Source organism: Homalodisca vitripennis, chromosome X, assembly GCF_021130785.1.
Source record: "Homalodisca vitripennis isolate AUS2020 chromosome X, UT_GWSS_2.1, whole genome shotgun sequence".
NCBI classification, from domain to species: domain Eukaryota; kingdom Metazoa; phylum Arthropoda; class Insecta; order Hemiptera; family Cicadellidae; genus Homalodisca; species Homalodisca vitripennis.
This window is the reverse complement of record NC_060215.1, coordinates 37,010,447-37,033,723: the sequence shown is the minus strand read 5'-3', so window position 1 is coordinate 37,033,723 and position 23,277 is coordinate 37,010,447. Positions and strand designations below refer to the sequence as shown.

The 23,277-nt window shown below is 33.9% G+C and overlaps 1 protein-coding gene across 1 annotated transcript in view; it reads left to right on the top strand.

Annotated features, from left to right (window-relative positions):
- Positions 1-7,942: 7,942 nt before the first annotated feature.
- LOC124368910 (poly(rC)-binding protein 3-like) overlaps positions 7,943-23,277 on the top strand; it is a 293,457-nt gene continuing 278,122 nt past the window's right edge. Inside the window, exon 1 of the mRNA XM_046826443.1 lies at positions 7,943-8,054. The gene's annotated coding sequence lies outside the window, so the exon portion shown is untranslated. The remainder of the gene's footprint in view (positions 8,055-23,277) is intronic.

Sequence of the window (23,277 nt, the reverse complement as noted above, 5' to 3'; positions counted from 1 at the left end):
TAGACCAATTTCGCTTACTAGCAGTCTCTGCAAAGTACTCGAAAGGATGGTCAACAGACGTCTTGTTTGGTTTCTGGAGAAAAATAACCTTATTTCACCTTCCCAGTGCGGATTCCGACAAGGCCGGTCTACAAGTGACCATCTAATTGCCTTGGAATCGGCAATCCTGAATTCCTTTATTGAAAGAAAACAGTTGATCGCTGTATTCTTCGACATTTCCAAGGCTTATGATAAGGCTTGGAGAAGGGGGATATTAAATGCTTTAATATCTTGGGGTGTAGGGGGCCACATGGTTTATTTCATACAGGGCTTCCTATCGGAAAGAACCATACAGGTCAAACTTGGGACAACCATTTCCGATTCATTCACGCTGGAAAATGGTATTCCACAAGGTAGCGTCCTAAGCTGCACTCTGTTTGCCATTGCAATCAATAACATATCATCCTGCGTTACCCCTCCTGTGCGCTGTTCTTTGTTTGTAGATGATTTCTCTATTTACATCTCTACAAAGAAGTTAGCGGTGGGGGAGAGAGCTTTACAGCTTACCATCAACAGGCTTGAGCAGTGGTGCGGAGTTACGGGTTTTTCATTTTCGCCACCTAAAACAAAAGCCATCGTTTTCTCCAGAATGCGTACTGCTGAGCAGCCAACGCTCTCTTTGCTGGGTCAGAGAATCTCTACTTGTGACAATATCAGATTCCTGGATCTCACGGCTAACTTGGGTGCCTCACCTGAGAGACCTAAAAGATCGATGCGTGAAGCGCTTGAACATACTGAGAGCTTTAAGCGGAACAAAATGGGGGGCTGACAGGACATGTATGCTCAGATTTTACAAAGCCACTATCCGTTCCTGTCTAGATTATGGATGTCAAGCATATGGGTCCGCAAGACCCAGTGCTCTCAAAATGCTTCACCCAATCCATAATTCTGCATTAAGACTGGCCACTGGTGCTTTTCGTTCTTCTCCTATTAACAGTCTTTTCGCAGAAACGGGAGAACCCCCTCTTTCGCATAGACGACAACAACTGTCCCTAAACTATGTTCACGCTCTTTCAGGGAAGCCAGACAACCCTGCATTTGAACCGGTCCTACGAAACCCACTCCATAATTCTTTCCTAGCGAGACCAAATCATCCTTCACCCTTAGGCGTTAGGGCCAAATCCTACGCTTATGAAATAGGCCTAAACGATTACGAGTTTAAAGTCGTTCATCAATGTGATATCCCACCCTGGAGCGTCTCAATGCCAAAAATTATTTTAAATCTTTCTAGGTTTAAAAAAAGTCTCCACTCCAGAAACAGTCTACCAACAAGAATTCCGTCAAGTACTAGGCAGCCTCGCACCTTGCGATGTTGTCTATACTGATGGGTCAAAGGAACGTTGTAGAACTGGATGTGCTTTCGTCACTGGGGTAAGACGATACGGATTTCGTCTCCCCAACGACTCTTCCATTTTCACGGCCGAATTAACAGCCATCAAAAAGGCCCTAAATATAACGTTTCCTATGACAAAAAAATTGGCTATCTGCAGCGACTCCCTTAGTGGTATACAAGCCATCAGTGACATGTTTTCAAAACACATTATCATCCGCGAAATATGGCACTCTTTGTCTTCCCTTCAGTCCGAAGGTGTTGCTGTCTTTCTTGTCTGGGTACCTGGTTACATTGGAGTATTCGGAAACGAGCTGGCAGATAGAGGAGCTAAAGAAGCATTGGAACTCCAGCCTTACACCGCACGGATGGTTTCTTCCGATATTATCCCGGTGGTGAAGGGCAAACTGAAAGCCAAATGGAATACGGAGTGGGAGGCAGTCGTTAACAACAAGTTGCGACGTATTAAAGACTGCGTTGGACTCTGGGAGACAGCGAACCGCCCGAGTCGTCGTGTTGTGTTGTGTCGCCTGCGGCTAGGCCACACGCTTCTCACACATGGCTTCCTCATGAGTAGAAATGATCCTCCGGTCTGCGACACATGTGACACTGTCATTACTGTCAAACATGTGCTTGTTGACTGCCCTCGCTACTCGGTACATAGGCGCAACTCGAATCTGCCGGCTTCGTTGAACGATATTCTCTGTGATGACGAGACGGCAACTCAAAGACTACTATGTTTTCTAAATACAACGTCGCTGATTAATAAAATATGGTATTGTGTTAAGTTTATTTATACTGATTATCCATTGTTGTTAATATTTATTAATTTTATTATTTAATTTTTATTTATTATTACAGCTGCCAAATTAGCCCCTTTACAGCTACCTTGGTGGCAATAAAATGTGTTAAGTTTTTATAGTTTATTTAATTAATGTAATGTACCTTGTTCTTATTTATGTTCTATTTATCTTTTTAGCCTTTATATGGGTTATAACCTCTCTACAGTCTTTCCCTTGTTACATTTATTGTTATCTAGTTTTAAGTATAAATTATTTACCCACCTACTTGTGATTCCAATTTCTTTTGTTATATACAATGTAGTCTTTTACATACTTGACACCACCAAATACGAGCAGGTGTCAATTCTTGCTTGAGGGCGATGATAACTGCAGCGTTTTTTGCCCCTTATATAAAAAAATCGTATTATTTTATTTGTGATGTTATCATGTTGTGTTATTTTGTGTGTGATTTGTTTAAATTCTGTTATTCATTATGGATAATTTGAAAGGATATCGTGTTTTCGGACATTTGCCATCGTTATATGATACAAAAATTAGAACACTACGTTTCAAGAATTGGGTTATAGCCTTTACCTCAGGCATCAAAAACCTTAAGGTTAACCATTCATAACAGCTTAAAACAAACTAGCACGTAAAGCAAAATAGGGACAGGATGGCAATGATTAGAAGCTTAAAAGCGGCCGTCTCATCTATGTATTCCAAACCAAAAGAACGTGTTATACTTTAAACACAATTATTTTAATTCTGCATGTTATTTTTTTGGTTATGATTTTTTGAAACTGTCTAAGAGTGTTTTGGTTTCTAAAAGTGGTTTTAATGTATTTTCTGTCTGTTCTTCTAATTTTCTCGAAAAATACCGGCACTTAAGGGATTGTCATGAACGCAAATTTTTCTTTATCTTTGTTTTCTGACTGGGTGTTTCCTGTTATTTCAATTACGCTCATGTATTGAGGGCATCCAGTTGGCATAAGATCTAAATCAACGTTTCAAATTTCTTCATTCAGCCTATCTTTGTCCGAGCACAAGCTTTGTCAAGCAAAGCGTATGTAACTCCATCTTTGACAGAGTTTTGGTTTGTGTTTTGTATGTTGACAGATATTTGTGTTTTCTTTCAATAAATTTTTGTCTTAAGGATGTCTATACCTCTTGCTACACACGAAGAGTGTTTTACTACTATCCTCATAGTTAGGCGAATGGAGAGAGAAATGCTCTTTATGTGGGACAAAAATACAAAAAGTCTAGTTTCGCCAAGAGGGAAAATCATAAAAGTATTATTATACAGTAATCAATAGTAAGAAAGTTACATTAGAATATCCAGTGCTGAGCCCTTTGCCATGTTGTATAGACTTCCACTCATGCGATACAGAGTTGCAACCGAACTCACAAGTAGTCATACCAGCGTCTTGACACTGCTTGGTGGACAATTGTGGCTCTGAAGCAGCGGTTCGAAACTGAAGACATTTTCCATAATTGGAATATTGCGCTGAATGGTATTCATTCTACGAAAGTGCCAAGTGTAGTGATAACTAGTCACTGATGCTGGCTCTGATTCAGAAATACCGTGCAATGTAAAATTCCAATATACTTCTTGTTATGTATGATCAACTTGGCATGGGATTTGGTAATTTCATAGTGCAAATTTCTAGATGAGCCTAATATTTAGGCTGCTTAGGAGAGTTCTCTGAGGTAGTGAACCTCGATACGTGTAATAAAATAATTACCAGAAATTAAGAGGTTGTATGGGTGTGGTACCTCATCCACCTCTCCGGTGTGTAGTAGTGTTTTAAACTGAGATTCAAGTTTTTGGTTCCATATAATTTATTTATTTTCCTGTCTCTTACATGTTTCATTCAGTTATGTTGTTTGCAATGTAAAAAATTTAAAATAAATTACTACAGCTCTAGCGTTTTTGAGGAAACTATCATAAGTCCAGCCGCTCACATTTAGAATTAGTCAGGTGAACAGCAGATCGTTATCATAAATAAATTAAAATCTTGTGCAAAACTGATTATACTGCAGATGAATTAGTCTTAAAGGGAAATAAAGCATAGCAACACTATTTTGTACCTAATAAATATTCTACTTGGTCAACAACCTTATAAAATTTCTGGGATTTAATCTTGGCACGAGGCGACACTTGGTTGTTACTGCAAATTATTTGAAAAAAATAAACTATAACATATTTGTTCATAAACGTGTTTTATTCTGATCATGAGACCAAACAGGATCCACAATAGGTGATTTTGGATTGATTTAAGTCACCGTGTTTTGATGGGTGAGAGTATTAGCTGGTACTCAAAATATATTTATTACGACATTATAGTCACGGCTGAGCATTCTAAAATGCTCATAGGGCATATTAGAAAGTTATCTACAAATGTATACATTTGACTTCTTGTACATTAATTATTACATTGTTTGTAATATAATTTGTACTAAAACATTAATTTGCGTACCATGTTGACATGTACTTTTTATATAACTCCAAAGAACTAAATTAACTGTTTACGCGCAGACAGCTGCTTGTAGAGATCATTTGATTTCTTCCCTTGACTCTGATTGGTCTGAGATCACGCGATGTTTTGTACGGGCAATGGTCCGGATCTCTTTTGGATTGTATTTTAGCGAATACAGTCTCCTGGGATGTATATTCGGCCGACCGGCATTATCGTTTGGGCTTCTCTCTCATGCTGAGTTTTGTAATGGATAGTTAGCCCGATCTCTTTATCGAGGTGTGTGGATTTAGTTCTCTTGCTCTCGCCACCACGGTTTACGTTTGCTTACAACCTACCGTGCATCAATAACCTTTTTTATTGTATTTAGTCGTAAGTTTTGTAAAACCCTTTAAGTTGTGTTGTCGGGAGGTAATCATCGTTTTCATTCTTCACACACACACACACACACACACACACACACACACACACACACACACACCACACACACACACACACACACACACACACACACACACACACACACACACACACACACACACACACACACCACACACACACACACACACACACACACACACACACACACACACACACACACACACACACACACACACACACACACACACACACACACACACACACACACACACACACACGCACGCACACACGCACGCACGCACGCACGCACGCACGCACGCACGCACGCACGCACGCACGCACGCACGCACGCACACACACACACACACACACACACACACACACACAAACACACATATACTGTATATGGACCTATCCACCTTTCAATTTGCAAACATTTATACTTGCCCATTCTGGAGAAAACGTAATAAATAGGCCAGTTTAATATTTACTTGCCTCTATAGAACTGCAGGCTTAGTATTAAATTCAGTTACAACTGTCACTACGATATCTAAATCATCATCTTCTCCCGGCGTTTACTGAATCGCTCACACAAACTCTAATTCCAACAAAACTAGTGCTCCAGATAATTTGGTAAAGCGATTGTAATTTTGTAACCATGTGGTAAACTTATGTACATCACACAAATATTTTCCTTGGCTCTTGTACGTCAACAGGTTGCTCGTTGTACTAAATCACTATTTCCAGAAAAATTTTCCAACTGCTTCTTTTACTTTAAGGAAGAAGGGAATTAGTTCAATAGATCCATTCTGAAAAAGTCCTGTCTGTCATTCCACATATATGTGTAGAAAACTCCATACATATTTCATCATTCGCATTTCATCATCATTTTTTTCGGTACACATATCACTCCAACTTCCTTACCAATGTTTACCCTTTCTTCTGACTGTAGATAACCCCTTCCTACTACAGTGTATTAATTCTTATCACTTAACTTTGACCAAATTTCATCTTCTGTTGAAAATGCAATTGAGCAAACTTTGGCAGTATAAATGTACGACTGCATAAAAATAAGAAAGAATTGTTGTGTTTACATGTAAATTCCAATTTCCTCCGTATGGAGGGTTTTACTTAGGGATAATGCCCTTTATCACAAACAATTGAAATATACGTAAGGACATACCTTACATATGCGTATCTTACATGCCACACGTGTCTGACAGTAGATGGCCTGTACACAATAGACTATAATTCTAAACCACTTATGCTGATAATCCTTACTACAGAGTGCATGAAACAAACGAGGAGGTGAAATACACTTAGCCTCAGATTAACGTTTGATACATGAGCGTTTGCTTTGCGCTAATGCTACAATTTCAGAAACTTTTATAATCAATGGATGATTGAGGTTCACAATACAGGCACGGATTTATTTCTTTATTCTTCTTGAAACTAAGAGTTTAACATATTTTTGATGGATTGCTCGGGTCCAGACATAAATGGTACGTCTAATATGCATGCGACCGCACACAATTAAGTTATCTTAGTCATGACTCTATTCCATCAAGGATATATATGTAAACTAGCAAGCACATAATTGTGAGGGAACTCTGCGAGGTGGTCATGAAAAATGATCTATCACCTCTAAGGGGTTTCAGTTTAGCTAAACACTTGACCAAACATTGGATATTCCATTTTGAATTGATCTATTTTTATAGAACAGGACATGAATAATTTATGTATTAAACGTTTCTGATTTAATGATTTGTTTAACTCTGTATGTGTCTCAATACTTGTACTAGGAACGTACATTAAACTCCACATATTGCATGGAAACTATTCAACCCATCCAGAGCACTTACGTTTATGTCTACATTCATAAAATATACTGAATAAACGCTCGCTTCCTATAAATTAAACTTTTGTATTTTTTACGGAAACATGAACAATTGTTCTTGGTTATACTCTTGTAACTACACGCACAACGCTTGATCTTAAATACACTAGCTTCCATGATATCCTGACAGTTAGTGAGTTTACAGCCCATTCACAGGGATTACGTAGTGCGGCGGATACATCGCATCGGGTGCCGCGGTGTCGAGAGCGCAAAACATTCTTGCACTTTCACACCGTTATCAACGCTATTACAAGTACATGATAGTTATGTATACAGCTGAATTTGTAAAAAAAAAAAAAAACAGGTTAAAGTTTTACTTGAGCATTTCTTTTACAATATAAGACATAGAAATGTAAGTGTAACAAAAACTAAAATTTTCTATAAATAACTTAGATTTTCTGACATACCCCTTTAACTATATTAAACCGTATGGTTTACGTGAATGTAAAGTGGAATCACATTATAGCCAATTAGTAACGACAAAATCAAACGAACTTAATCCGTTCTAAAACGGAGATATTAGCTGCTCCGTGACGGCTTAAAGTTTCAAGCTTAAGATGCGTTAGGGAGGGAAGCATAAGGGGGATTTTGATGTAAAAATGTTTCTCTAGTCTATCAGTGGGATAAAATTCATCTTCACTTTCAGGATAATCTTTTCTAATGTTTGATGTCTTTAGGTCTTTATTGAATGGGCTATCTATAGTACAGTGGCATGCTAAAAGAAATTGTATCACTTTAAAAACCTATATTCTTTAAATTAAATATAATTTAAGAAAATTACATGCTATGAATAATAAAATCTACAAACAAATCAACAGGTTAAAAAGTTATAACATAAGTATATTATAATAATTCAGTCCTAACATTTATAATATAAATGATTAGAATTTAATTTAAAAAGTTATTATTATGGGTAGGCGAAAACAATGCGCTATCAATAATACCCGTAAAATCATTATCAGTGAATACTTTTTTTTTAAATTCACATCTATGGTTTTTTTTTACTCCTTGGTACCGAGAGAATTCACATATGTTTCTGGTAGCCATGCATGTCTATTATTATTTGTAGTGTTGACTGTTGTTGGTTTAATTTGTGCTAACCTAAACGTTACTTTTCAAGAACCTTCTCGATTAACAACTTTAACTTCTAGGTAAGATAGTAGTGTCTGTGTCTATAATACTAATAATACACTTATTCTAAAATTAAGAGTGTACTTGATTTTTAGGACACTTAAATATCAAAGGATTGATAAGTAGGTAGCCTATTATATTTTACAACCTGTTTTAATGATAATTATTCTATTTCTATATAGCCTAGCCTATCATGTTTTAAAATTATATTTAATAGCTGTATATAACAAAAACCTCACTAGACACTAGATGTTTAGGTGAAGCAGGTACTGGTAAATGAAATAGTGGTCAAGACAAGACGCAGCCTATGTTTATTCACAAGTTTCAATTAAAGGTAAAATATATCCCCCTGAGGGTTAATGTCAGGCTGATTATAGCTATACCTGCGAGTACAACCTGGACTGGGCACAGGAAAAATCAGTATTGTCGGTAATTATCATATTAACCGCCGGGGCGGAAAAAATACGAGTTTTGCGTTCTTAACTTATTGGAATCGTCCTATCTAAAAAAAAGTATAAGGTTTGATGGGGTGGAAATGAGAAATAACGAAGTTCTAGAAAATAAAAAATTAAATAACTTTCCAGTAATATCTCCATGTTCTACATCCACGTCTAGCGTCACGTGACCTTTTGTGGCCAATGATTGAACCTCGTGATGACGTCATCGGTTGCGCCGCCATCTTTGCAAACGTAAATGAGAAATTACAGAAATGAGCAGAATTTTGATCAAAATTAATAATGTTTTTCTTAATTTCGAGAAAAAAATTAATTACGAGTGCCTCCGGCCATCAGCGCGGGCTTCGGCAGCACCTTCGGTGCTGCCCCGCGCTGATGTCAATCAAAGAAAAAAACATCCCTCGAGATAGTACCTATCAGTAAAATATAAAATTCTAGAGGGGGCTGATCAATAATATAAAAATTGAAATGTAATGCAAAGGCAATTATGTAAAGTTTAAAAACTAAATAAATCATGAAAAACTCAAATATATAGATGGATATTAACAGAGAACACTTACCATTAGTGTGTTGGCGGATATAGCTAAACAGCAGCAACAAAAAAGTGGTCTATCACAACGAAACGACACAGTCTCCCGGTTTAAAAAACACCACTCGACCGCACGACGAACAAATACACTCATTTTTAAAAATGCCCTGTTCTATTAAAAAAGAGATAATTTCGTTTCGGTTAAAACGTAAGCTCTTTACGTGCCCTACGAAACACTCCGACACACACAATTCACTAGGGTTGGTTGAACTAGTGGATGGTTGATTCATCATTGTAAACTCACTCACTCAATCCGACCTACTGAACACGATATCTTGTGTAGAACTGACCTATGCCCCGGACAACTCAGATAACAGGTATGCTATCAGGCTGCTATCAGTCTTGGCCGCAGATAATATTCAAGTAAACAGATTATCCAGACACAGCACACAAACTGAACATTAAAACATTAGAAACTTTACCACTTATCAATATACCCCTAAAATCATGTTATTTGTCATTTGCACCCCCTAGTACTATATATATTTTTTGTTCAGGAGGGTGAGCAGAATACGTTGGTAACGTCAAATTCGTGATTTGCCGCCCCGGCGTTTAATCTTACTGGTACCGTATTGTCATTTACATTTGGACAATCCAATTTATATCCAGGAGTAAAACGTTACTACACAAATGTAGATATATTGCAGTGCAGGAATAACTTAGGTCTAGTTTTGGCTACTGCTGAATATGATTGTTGAAGTGGTTGGTGTCCCCAGAGTGTTAAAGATTTTTGAAAGGCTTTGAAATGTGAGTGAGAACACTCCAAACCCGCTGTGACTGATAAAGGCTGAAGCAGAGAAAGATTATTTTTCTTCCAAAGTCGCATGACTGAGATAGCACCCACTCCTCTTGGTTACTTTACAATGGAGTTTCGGCAAGAAGTGGTCCCAAGCTCCCATCTGAACCAATTCTGAATATCCTGTCACTATGGATGCTGTGCGAAGATCTAATAGGTTTAAGTGCAGCACAGGTTTACTGTATTTTAAAAATCAACATATTTATTGGTAATACAAGACTTCATCACAGAGATTTTCAATAATGGTTTAATAATTAACTGGGTTAGTTAACTGGGGGAGTTATTAATTATTCCACAGGTCTGACACTCTGTTAATAATTCTGTTTTATATTTCAGAAAAATCACACTAAACCAATAAGACATTTGTTACTTAATTTGCATAAAAATTAACCGCATTTCCAAAATCCTCTCGACCTGGTACTGGAATAAAAAGTTTAATTTTGTTAGTAGCTAAGACCTATAGGTTAATCATAAATAATACTATACCATTATAAAATTACTATGGAAGGATTTTATATGCATGTAGTGTGGCTCTCACCAGTCAATTACTAACTTATGTGTCAGAGAGAGTTAAAATATGCAAATTAATAGGTAATAAGAAAAACACCTATATCTCTTGTTTCTTGTGTTTATATCTCTAGTTAGGCCTATCACAAATTTCTCAATTATAAGACAATACATTTCTCATTTATAATATATATTTAATATTGGTTTTGATATTCAATATGATAAGCAATGATATTCAAGATAAAGAAAGGGTGTAGTTCATAGCATAATAAGTAAAATTTTTTGGTTTCCCACTGTGTTTCTAATGCTTGTCCAGATTATGCATATGAGTCCTTGAATCAGGTACCGCAAGTGCGTGAGTCATGAGCAGGTGTAATAGCACATTCGTCCCATAGCCTAATTTGAGGAAATTTACATAATGTAGTTATGGTAGGAAGAGTTGATTCAATAGAATTTTGAGTTTAGCTCCAGTTCACCTTCCTTTTATTACAGCAAAATACCAGACGCTGTAATAGAAGAAGGTGAACTGGAGTTAAACTCAAAATTCTATTGAAATTTACATGATCTGTTCATGATTGATAGCATTCATAACATTTAAATGGGGAATGTCACAGGCTTTTTTTGTAGGTTGTGTTAAAATATTGAGAGATTATTCAATCTAAGAACGGGCATAAATGTCCTAGTTATTGGTGACCAAGAGTATTACATTTTTCATTATTAAATATTAATTCTTGGGTTTTCTTTTTGTTTCTGCCATTTATTTGACCTAATTTAAAATTCTAAATGCTCAAAAAGAAACATATTATATTAATTTTAAAACAAGTGCTTGTGAGTGATAAAAGATAAATACTAAAATATTAAGTTTTTGCCAGTAAAAACTTGTAACCAAACAAACTCTAGATTCAGTTGTTGTATTCATTTTAATTGACTAAATTATAAACATACGATAAACAACATAGACTTCCCCTTTCTGGGCTTTACACAGAATGACCTGTTGTATGTGTGAATATAATGATCATATGGTTCCATCTACTACTTCCATGTTTTTCAAGATAAAGATTTTCTGAACAACCTTCGTGTATAGTGTAAATAGTGAAACTTAATCCAAAATAGCTGTTTCTAATTATTTTATTCATTATAGGCCTAATTAACAGTGATACATTCCGTATGAAGTGCCCCAGAAGTTTCCCATTTAGTCATCTTTATAGAAGTTTTTTTTTAAGTACAGTACATGTATAGCTGTATGTTTGACCTTAGCTAGTGAAGGCGAGGTGTGGCATGGGCAAGAACTATGTCTGTTTCTATAAACAAAAACTACCAGGTCTCAAGACAATATACTAGTAATTCTCTAGAGTGTGGGAGTCAACATTTTGTTTATGAAATTTTCAATTTCGTTACCTAAGTAAGGCAAACTAATAAGGAACTGATTCCTATATCACATAAGTTAGTAACTAAAAATTGTCTTTAAGTTTGATATAGCATGGCAAATTGTAAGTTTTTTAAGTAACAGGTTTATTATAACTGCGCATGGTTTTCTTCATTATGTAAACTTATGAATATATTGTTATTTTCTAAGGCTCTAGGTGATATTAATAGTCATGGAGGATGAAATTTTACAATTTTCTTGTGTCTTATCCCTTTAGTATAATAAAATACATTCCCGTTTTTTACATGCATAAGACAACTTATGGTGTTTGAAATTTCAGACTACCGGCACTTGAAATCGAAAGAATAAATATTAGTCTTTATATAATGTCCTGATTCTGTCATCTCTGTTCAGTTCTTTAGACAGATTAGTAAGGAAGACCTATAGCTACAGGTCCCTGTCTAGGTTTATCCTTGTTAAGGGAAACCTGTTCTAATAGTTACAGTACGGTACCAAAACATTATGATTCGTAAGAATCAGATACAACTCATACTGAAGTAAAGAAAGCTTTTCAATAATTTATGGAGATTCAATATAAAACAAAGCATCTTATCAAATTTGATGACCTACAATTATTCATCATCATGAAAAAGGACTTCATTCAAACAACAAATACCAGGTAAAGATAAGCTTGAATAATGAACACACTGAAAAAGTTATTGATTAAAATAAAATATGGTCTGCATTATACTCCCTGAGGTTGAACAATTTCCTTGAAATTCTGTTGAGAACACTTTAATTTTGCTTCCCCAAAACAACCAATACTTATAAACAAACAATTAAAAAAAAATACATGATATAAAATAATAAAAATAAGTAATAAAAAAGGATCTTGCACACAAAATATACACTACAAAAATTTAAAATTTCTTTATAACAATTCCATAAGATGCAAAATTACAAAACACTATTGACGAACTAAGTAATTGAAGTAATACGCCTAAAGTGTTATGGAAAGTAATGTGGGAAAAAATAAATGAATTCTCAGAAAATAAAGCTGTAGAATTAGTAAATACCAGCTTAGAAATCTTGCAAAATGAAATATCTTAAACCCTCGAATCCAAGCTTGCTAGTGCCAAATAGTTCTCAAAAGAAGCATACTACTGTAAATATGTTAAAATAATTTTTTCAGTCACTTACTGTTTCAAATGAATTAAAAGTTAAAACAAGATTATTGATGGATGGGACTAGGTAGGCCTACCTATGTTCTTGGTCAAACACATTTCAAATGGTATTGCTCCTCCTTAGATTTATATCTTTAATTACAACCTCTGTCTGTCTCTCAATGTTTTTACCTGAGCTTCTAAAATACTCAATAATAACACCTGTAAAAAGAAATCTTGCACTTTGACTGCAGAAAATGATTGTTCAATCTCTTTATTACCAATTATTTTTAATCTACTTGAAAGATAAACAGGCTTTTTTCTTTACTAGTTAAAATAAAATAACTAGTATATAGCAATTTGGTTTCACAAGAGCTTATCAACGATTGACACTATGCTTCACTTCACTGATCTAATATACCGGATCAGTTTTTCTAGAAAGATAACTAAAGCTGCAATATTTTTTACAGTGCCAAAAGCCTTTGACACTGAGGATAGAGACATTCTTAAAAAAATGTTGACCTTTATGGGATTTGTGGTAATCCTCTGAGGTTGTTCCAGTTATAATTTAGAAGTAGATTTCAATGGATAAAAATAATGGAAAAGGGCCAAAGGGTAAAATTGTCTATTCTTAAGTATCCATAGGGCACCAGTGACAGCCAAATGTACGAACATATATACATTTATTAAATTAATGGTTTTTGGTAATCAGACTGTGATTATTTTAACAAATGAACTAAGATTAAAAGTCTGAGAAAACAAGTTACACCTTTCTACAACCAATCAAGTTTAATATCAATTTCAATGAGGTAGTACATCTGTCATCAATACAATTCTATGGTGTTATTTTCATTGATTAAACATTAAATTTCACTCATCACTGACCATATAGCAAAAACTAAACTCTGTTTTGTACATACATTTTTGTCAAATTGTGCAGATTTATCTTACAAGTAAATATGTATGATGCACACATACTGCATTATCTTTCAAAGTGCAATGAATTATGGATTATATTTTAAAACAACAGAGACGTATGAATAATTAACATAAGCCATTTTATAAATAATGAAAATCAATTTTCAAATCTTCCAAAATATTAACCCTAGCCTATCAAGTTTGTTTATCCTAGAAACTTGTTAGTATTTTGTAAATACAAAGATAAATTCACAAATAACTTACACAAACTACACATTATAAACCAATTTCCACATTCCTTTATAGAAGTGAACAAATAAAATACTTAATTTTTCATATGCCAATGTAAAGTAAAAAAATTACTGTATTATAAATATTTTTATAAATCAATTAATATATAAAGAGATAAGAACATTCTTAAACTAAAAGTTTACTACTGCTTCTGTTTACTACAGAACTGTTTAATGCTAATTTTTTTTTTTTAATATAGTAGTTTTTAAAAATTGTATCAGTCATTTGATTAGTTTTGACTAATAAGTGAACTATAAAGTTATACTATAGTGATTATTTTATTAATTGTTCCTTTTAACTCTCAATTGGTTGTGTAGAGTTGTAGAATGTTCATAATAGAAATTTACCCTAGTTTATTATTGATAGCTTATATTTGTATTATTTGATTCGAAAATAAAAATTTACAATTGTAGTATTTAATTATTTGTAGGATGCAAAAAGCTGGTTCATCGGACAGTATCTATTGCTCGTATTCTCAACGACGTGGAGCACATTTTCTTCCACTGCCCGTGTTGGGAAAGGCCTGGAGGTCCCTTGTTCACTTGGTACATTCTCGGTGGGCACGGTGTGTGGATAGATGATGGAGGATGAGGGCAGCTCGGATCGCGTTTCACAATTTGTCCAGGGTGTCCTCTGATTAAAGAAGACTGAACTAGACCGAGAAGTGGACTTGACCAAATGATCACATTTCTTGAAATGGAGAGCCTCATGGGTGTAAGCCAAATTTAGACCTAGCCTGAATCAATGTGAAAAACTATTCCAGGTTAGGTCCCTAGAGAATAAAGGAGGATTTTTAGTGGGTAACCTGTGGGTTCCATCTTACCACTTAGAGGAGTCCCACACTACAGGCTGTCCACCTCTGTGCATAACGCATTTTTCTACCTCTCCCTAAAAAATTTGGAATTATTTTTTGTATCAAAATAACAACAAAAGGGGCAATTCTTTATATATTTTTGTATAAAAAAAAACACAAATAAAGATTGATTGATATACTGTAAGTGTTTCATGACTATATTTTTTATTGCAATAGACCTATTTATTTCCATATTTGCTGTAAAATAAATAAAAAAAACACTACTCAGTCCAATAAGTTGCCTGTTCAAGATTTGAATAGGTTAAGTATGAAATTATAGAGATCTTTTATTTCAAGTGGTATTCGTTTGAAAACATATTTACCAAATACGTTAATGGTATTATTAAGCAATTAACAAAATGGACACAGTGTTATAATTTCAGTGCTGATGAAACAAGACTCATCAGTTAAATGCAGTACTCAAAGTTAACCTCTTCATGCATGACGATGTCATTTGACACCACTAAATAAATAAATATATATAAAATGTAAGATGTACACCAAAATGTCTCTTTCTCATATAGTTCACTCAAGGGTTCATAGGTACTAGCAAAAGCCACCCTACAGCACATTGGAAGCAATAGTTCATTTTCCATCCATTTTTATTCAGTCCATCATTGTTGTTATTAGTGAGAGGTTATTTTGGCAGTTTCATAATTTTTTTCTGATTAATGAGGATTTTTTATCAGTTAAGAAAAATTATGTTCTGTTTTTAGGTATTATATACTAACATATTTACTAAATATATTTTTGAAATTGCTAATATAATAAAAATTAGCCACAAATTATTGATGAGTGGCAAATGACGCCACCATGCAATAAGTGAAACTATCCCGATGCCCATTACCGATTGGTATAGTTTCACTTATTTTATTTTTTCTTCTTCGTAGGTGTAAGAAAACATGGATACTTCTGTCTTGGATGATAGTAATATTGCCGAATACTTGGAATTACATAGTGCGAATATTATTCCATCTGGGTCAGAGGATGAGGAGTGTAGTTTTCTCAGGTGATGAACTATTTGAAATTGATGTTGCCCCACAGAATATTTCAGAAGGTATTGAAATACCAGAAAATCTTCCTGAAATTTGCACAGATTTTCAAAATTTTCAGTCAATACAGGAAAACCCAAGAAGTTATAACGATCACTCGGCCTCATGCTATATCTGAGTACACCTTCATGGAAGGAGTTGACATGGCGGACAGAATGATAGCACATTACCCTCATGGCATCAAGTCTAAGAAGTGGTACCTTAGAGTATTTGTTCACCTCTTAAATGTGTCCCTAGTGAATGCTTGGTTGTGCTACACGAAATCGGTTGATGGAAAAATGGACTTGTTGTCTTTCAAATCATCTGTAGCCAACACCCTCATTGCGAAAGGGTTATGTGACACGAAGAAGAGAGGAAGGCCCTCATCAATGTCTCCTAACAACATTCCAACCCTTAAAAAAAAGTAACCAGTAAGCATAATTCCGGAACTGAGATACGACAAAGTTGACCACTGGCCATCGAATGTCGAAAACGCCAGGGAGCAGCGATGCCGTTTTGAACACTGCAAGAAAAAAAAACCAGATTCCAGTGTAAAACATTTGTGGTTTACATGTATGTCCACACTTTATGGAAGCTTTCCATAGTAAATAGGATGTTCTTATATTGATATTTCAATAAATAAATTGATTTTAGTTTTGAAATTTTTTTTTTTTTTAATAAACATTTTTTTATTTTACAAAATGTGACAATATTAATGTTAAGAGATTAAATACATTTTTGTACATTTATAACTTAAACATAGTACTTATTTAATGCACATGTACCAGAAAATAAAACAATTTATAAAAAAGGTAACATTAATTCTTTTGTTTCCTTATTGCATGGTGGTGTCATATGACGTCAGGTCCGCCATTTTTTAACTAAGACGCAAAAAAAATTTGAAAAAATTATTTTTGTTATTAAACAAGCCTATTTAACAAGAAAAAACAAGTAAACAAATTTTTTATTTTAATTATTTAATAATTCATGCATGAAGAGGTTAAATTAACCTAGTTGGTGCTATGTGAATTTTCAAAATTGTCATATATTTCCAGCAATATTTTTGATGATAGATATTGGTTGAATGAGTCTGTGGAATGATGCCGTAACCTAAACAATTATAAAGTTAGAATTACTTATTGATTAATGAATGGCTTGTGGAAGTTTTGTACAGTTTTCTGTGATGAGTTGTGGTTGCATAATTATCTGAAAAAATTTTTAAACAACCTGCCATACATTGCCGAATGTTAGTTTTTTAAATACTATTAGATGTTTCTTTCAAAAATAAATTAGTAGGCCTATGTGCATTAATTTTGTATTTCTGCAGGTTTTATTTTAAAGTGTTATTATCCTTTTCTCAGTAGGCCACCCAAGGCACCTGAGAATTAAAGTTTAGTATACTTAGCCTAGTGGATTCTGAGATATGGTGTTTGGCCAGTTAAAGCTATCTGGACAAAATAAGTACCTGTCTGTGTAAGTGAATTTTCAAGATTTGATTGAAGTATTTTTAAGATTCTTTGTAAATAGTATTGGTCCAAGATTAATTGATTCTAATTACAAGATTCCCAATAAATAGTGAGGAAATTGAAGGTTTTTATATTTTTTGCAGATTTCTGTGTTTTTATTATGACATTTTCAAAAACTGTGGTCAAAAGGTAATCTAATTGTAAATACAAACTTCCAATAACTAGCAATGAGAATTGTGTGATTGAAATGTTTTATGGTTTTTATTTATTTTTACGTATTGTCAAATCAAATCACAATTATTGTTGTGATGATACATATCTCTCTTTGTTTAGTGGTAAAACATTGTAAAAATACTAACAGACTTAATTTTTTAAATAATTTAAACTCATTTTTACAATAACTTAAAAAAAATCAAATTGAGTTACTGACTACAGTACTAGTTACATTAATTATCCGTCTTCAGCTCCATGTTGACAGTTAAAGTAGCATGCAATAACATTATTGTTGAGAAATATGAGTAAAATAATATAGTTCACTCTCATATCTAAACATCAGTAGTCATGGGTATATGTCACTGACCCTATACGACTAATTGTTAGATCCCACATAGACAAGTAAGTAAACTGATTGCCGGGGTCAAATTCGTATCCTATTCTGTTATGATAATTCAAGTTATCTCCAGCTCTAGTTTCAGCAAGTTGGTCTGTCTATGAACCAATGCACTTTCGTGATAAAATCTTTAAAACACTTGGGCACTTACTTTATCATTGTAGTATTTTTAATATATATATATATATATATATATATATATATATGTAAGTATGCATTAAAAGTGCTCTGTCATATATGACAAGTGCTCTGTTGGTTTCTTGAGAGACCACACTCACAGTGATCACAGGTCTCATCCTCCTGATACAGGTCCTCCGGCTTTCAAGCTACTGTCTATTCTCCAAAGCTCCTTTGTCAAATTTATGAATCTTCTACTCAACAAGACATTTTGGACCTGTAACATGTATTTACTACGTTCAGACCCAACTCTTTAAAACATTTCACTTTTGAAACAAAACCCTGTGGAAGTATAATATAAACTAAACACCTAAGCTAATAAATTTGTGTTTGGCACCAAACCCTTATAAAATATTTCAATGATTTGTTCGGATTGTGCAACTTCCCTTTCAAACATGTTTGAAAAAACCCTGTGGAAGTATAATAAAACTTCATAAACACCTACTTAAAAAACACCTAAGCTAAGAAATATCTGTTTGGCACCAAACCCGTATCAAATTGTCAATGATTTGTTCGGATTTTGCAACTTCCCTTTTGAATACTTTTGAAAAAGTTCCCTATCTGATAAAGCCTTAAAGTTATGTATGATTTTTGCATCAACACCTGAGGAAGATGAAAGTATTTTTTATGGTCATAGAGTATCTTTTGAAGTTGGCTGTTATTATATAAACATCATTTATCCTCAGAGTTGGAGTATAGAATATGCAAAGGGCAAAGGGGAAGATGACTGTATGTGGGAGTACAATGACCATTCTGCCTGCCTCGTAGCATGCACACCGTTGGTATTTATTTCTATGTTTAATTGATAAAATTATGTTTATTTTTTTTTTAGTTTGGCTGTTTTTGCCGTAAAGCACCTTTTCATTAGGTGGGTTTTTACCTTTTCATTTCACAATATAGTGTTTATTCTTTGTTTGAACATGTTCTACACATTCAAGATTTTTAATGGAAATATCAGGCCCATGTGGTAGGGCTCTCACAATATTGTAAAACTATTGGGAGTCGTCATTCTCAAGGTACTCTTGAAACATTTAAATTTTCTCTATAGCTTTTTTTATCCTCATTGTTTCATTGTTGCCTCTGTAGTTAGCTTTGTAAACTACCAAATGTACATTACTTAATCTCCTTGACATTCAGTAGTTTGACATTGTGTGACACCCTCAACATATAGTTGTAAGACCAGACCAGTAACATCATAAATAAGTTCTCCATTGGCCAGTTTTATAAACATTAAACTTTCAATAATATTTATTTTCATTAAACAAAACATTTCACCAATTATTTAATTCAGTAATACATAAATCAGTCGCGTTAGGATAAGTAATGCAGGAGGAAATTTTTTATATATGAACTGTAATATAAGTCCAGTTGTGTCACCAGTAATCATGATAATTTTCCAATTTCAGAGTAGAAGTATAGTTAAGTCGCAGTAAGCACGCAGGAATTTGAAGATATCTGCTTAGCTAGTATCTAGAACAATAACAGTTCAGGGGAGTCCACTAGGACTGTACTATTTTGAGTGGAGTAATCTATTGTAACGAGAATTAATTATTTGTTATCATCCATTATTTGGCACAGTCGTGCTGGGGTTTTTAAAGTGTTAAGTTCACGGTTAAATCTCTCTCTCTCTCCCATTCTAAATTATAACTTTGTATGGAATTGTATCATCATTTAAAACTCTGCATATGTTTTAAAATATATTATCTTGTTTCGGTTAACCATAGAGAGTTATTTTATTACTTATTTTTATTAATTCTCCTAAATTAACATGGATATCTGTCATTGTATCAAGAAAACCTATGGAAAATCTAAAATAAATATGTGTGTGTCCACTGTCTTACCAGTATCTACTGATCAGTCTCGCTTTTGACACCACCATTTACAACAATACACAAATCACTTGACTTTCCATTTTCTATTATTTTAGGGCGGTTTTGAAAGGATGAGTTCTTTTCTAGCAACAATTTTCATAATAAGCACAATATTTAGTAGAAAAACATAAATGCTTTCTTTGGAAACAGAGGCCTTCATAAAAAACTTGAAGGGCAGCAGTGTCAGATAAAACATTTTTAATGCTCATCTTTACTATTAAGCTTGAACTGATTATAAGAACTGGAGTCAGAACCAGAGCTTTGGCTTTAGAAGAAAAATCTTTTCTTCTTTTGTAACACAATTGTTCCAATTCCATACATCCAGTAGATTAACAGAAACCTCTTGTTTTCATTAATTACTGAAACTATTAGTATAAATCTTAATTTGTAACCGTAAAATAACAAACACAATAAAGCACAGCTGACCATTAAAAGGCTTAACAAATGCCAAAAGTATTTAGTTTTTAAATAAGATAATTAGTTTTTACTGTACACACGTTTTTAGTAAGTTGTAGAACATTTTCTTAGTTGTTCAATTTTAGCCTCTCTTGTATAGTTTTAACTGGGACTGTCCTTGGACTAACCACCCAAATGTGTGTACAAAGTTGATACTCTGGTAAGTCTAGAACCCGTAAACAGTAAACATAATATTTAAATTGGATATTGAATATTAAAAGTATACAATAAAGATATTTTGACAAAACAATGTATTTAATGACCAGACACCTATAAGCCCAGCCTTGTTTCCTATGGACTTGCCAAAAAGACCTAGGAGAAAATCCGAACTGTGTTGTTGGGAAACAAGACATATACTGTTCTATTTTTGAAGATAATTTTGAGTCCTTTTTTAACTGTTCATAGATAAGTGTACGTTTGGATAGGATAATTGAAACAGTTATTTTTCAAAAATATGAATTAAAAAAGATACATCAATGAAAAGTTTGAACAAATTTTTTTTTTGGCATTTAATAAGGTTGGAAAGATTGTTGGCCCTGAAAATGTGAGCATTTTGTTGAACATGTATAGGTACTTATTACATACAAAAATTTGAAGAACTAAATGTTTTATAATACAGGAGGTATAGCCAATTCACTAAATAAATGCTTGTGTAAACACTTCATACATATTATATGATCTGAGTAACAATATAGTCTGCATTATAAAACATTTATTTTAAAATAACACTGAAAGTAATACAAAAAGGTAAAAAGATAGTGAGGTAATATAATATTTGTATTATGAAATATTATATCGTGAAGTAATAATAATAAACTTATAATTTATATAAACAACGTTAATATTATGTTGTATGATTTGAGACTCATTCTTTAAATTCTTGCATTATTATTTCCTCTCACAGACTGATCTTTATTTACACCAGTGATTTTAGCTAGACATTCACTATCCAATATATATTGGAGAATGGGATTAAAAGGGTTTATCAGTGTTCTATTTTTAGAACTAGAAGTGAAAGAGCCAACTCACAGAGGTCTGAAATTTTCCCAAAAAGAAAGAAAGGTTAGAAACAGGGCCAACATAATACAGCATCTACCTGGGTCATCTTGGGGAGTCAGCGGACAAGTTTTACCTACCTGAACTCTATCTTTGGTCTACTCCGCAGCTAAATATTGTGCTCCAGTCTGGCTATCAGTGGAATGCTAGTAGAGTTGATATAACTTAACAGAGTTATGTGGACTGTTGGTGGCACTCTGAATTCCACTCCTTTTTCTTTACTACCGTTAATTAGTAACATCATACCTCTTGCTATATGCTGCAAAGAGGGTTTACGAAAAGAATATGACAAAGTGTGGTCAAACCTTAATTGTCTATCTTCAGGACCTTCCACATGACAAAGTTCGGCTGAAGTTCAGACATCCATCCCAACAGACTGCCAGTCATCTATAAAGGGATGAAGTTACATAGAAAAACACCTAGATAATGTATTGGGACGAGTTTGATGGCAAATATAAGTTCTTGGTTCCTCCTAATCCACCACAAATAATGGGTGGTGTGCGGCTCGCTTGGAGGAAATGAACTGTATTAATTAAATTTTGTACTTATGTGTGTGAGTGGGTCTTGGAAATTTAGGGGAGGGGGAGTGGGTGAAGCTCCCCACTAGAATGCTGAACCAAAACCAAGACAATGTGCCATGTAGTAGAAGATTGACCTTTGTGTGCTTTTCCAGGAGGGCTAGCCCATTTTCATATGGAATATGCAGCAGCCTTAGAATGTATAAGAGGACTTGATGTGGATTTATAAATATGGAAATGATTTTCCTTAGTTTATGTTTTATTTAGTCACCTGATTATAAATTTTCTCCGCTTCCTTTTGAAATTTTCTAGTTTTGAAAGTTCGTAAGCGTTATTTTCAGATCATTGAAAGAAGGTAATAGAATTCAAAAAACTTAAGAACACAACATGGGCAGGTTCACTATAACAGTTAGGGTAGGGCTATACAACTTGATAGGCTTGCAGTTAATAGTATTCTGGTATGACAATTGCAAGCTAAAGTTACATTACAAATGAGGGATTATAATCAATAGATTTAGATTATTTGGTTTTTTTAAAGTTATTCTTATCTCTTTTGATGCTATTGCCCAGACTCCAGTGGTAATCATGACATGATTGACAATATTATATAAAACAAAATATAAGTCCAAAAGCATAACTGATATCAGGATATTAAGCAATTTCATTTATTGAACGATAGGATTATGTAAATAAAACCTAGTACTTACTCATATATGAAAAATGTATTTGGGTAAAGTTGTGCGAATACAAAATTTAAAAGTAAAATTTATAAGCACAGTTCTAGTACTGTGATAGCACAAAAGATTTTTTTGTCATTCTTAAACTTTTTAGAATTCAAGACCTGAGCAAGAGACCATATACTAGTTCTGAAACATAGTGTTTCTGTTGTAACACATTATGATTACAAATATCCGTTATCCTGTTACATTCCAAACACATTAGTAGTAAGTTTTAGCCAAAGAAATACGAGGCTGGTATGATTAGTCAATGCAAAGTTAAAGCAATAGTAAGCACTGCTGGTCGGTATTGAGGTTATATGTAAGTAATACTATCTCTTGGAGGAACACCCACCTATTTTCAGCCATTTAATTATTAAGGTCATGTATTGTTCATTTGAATG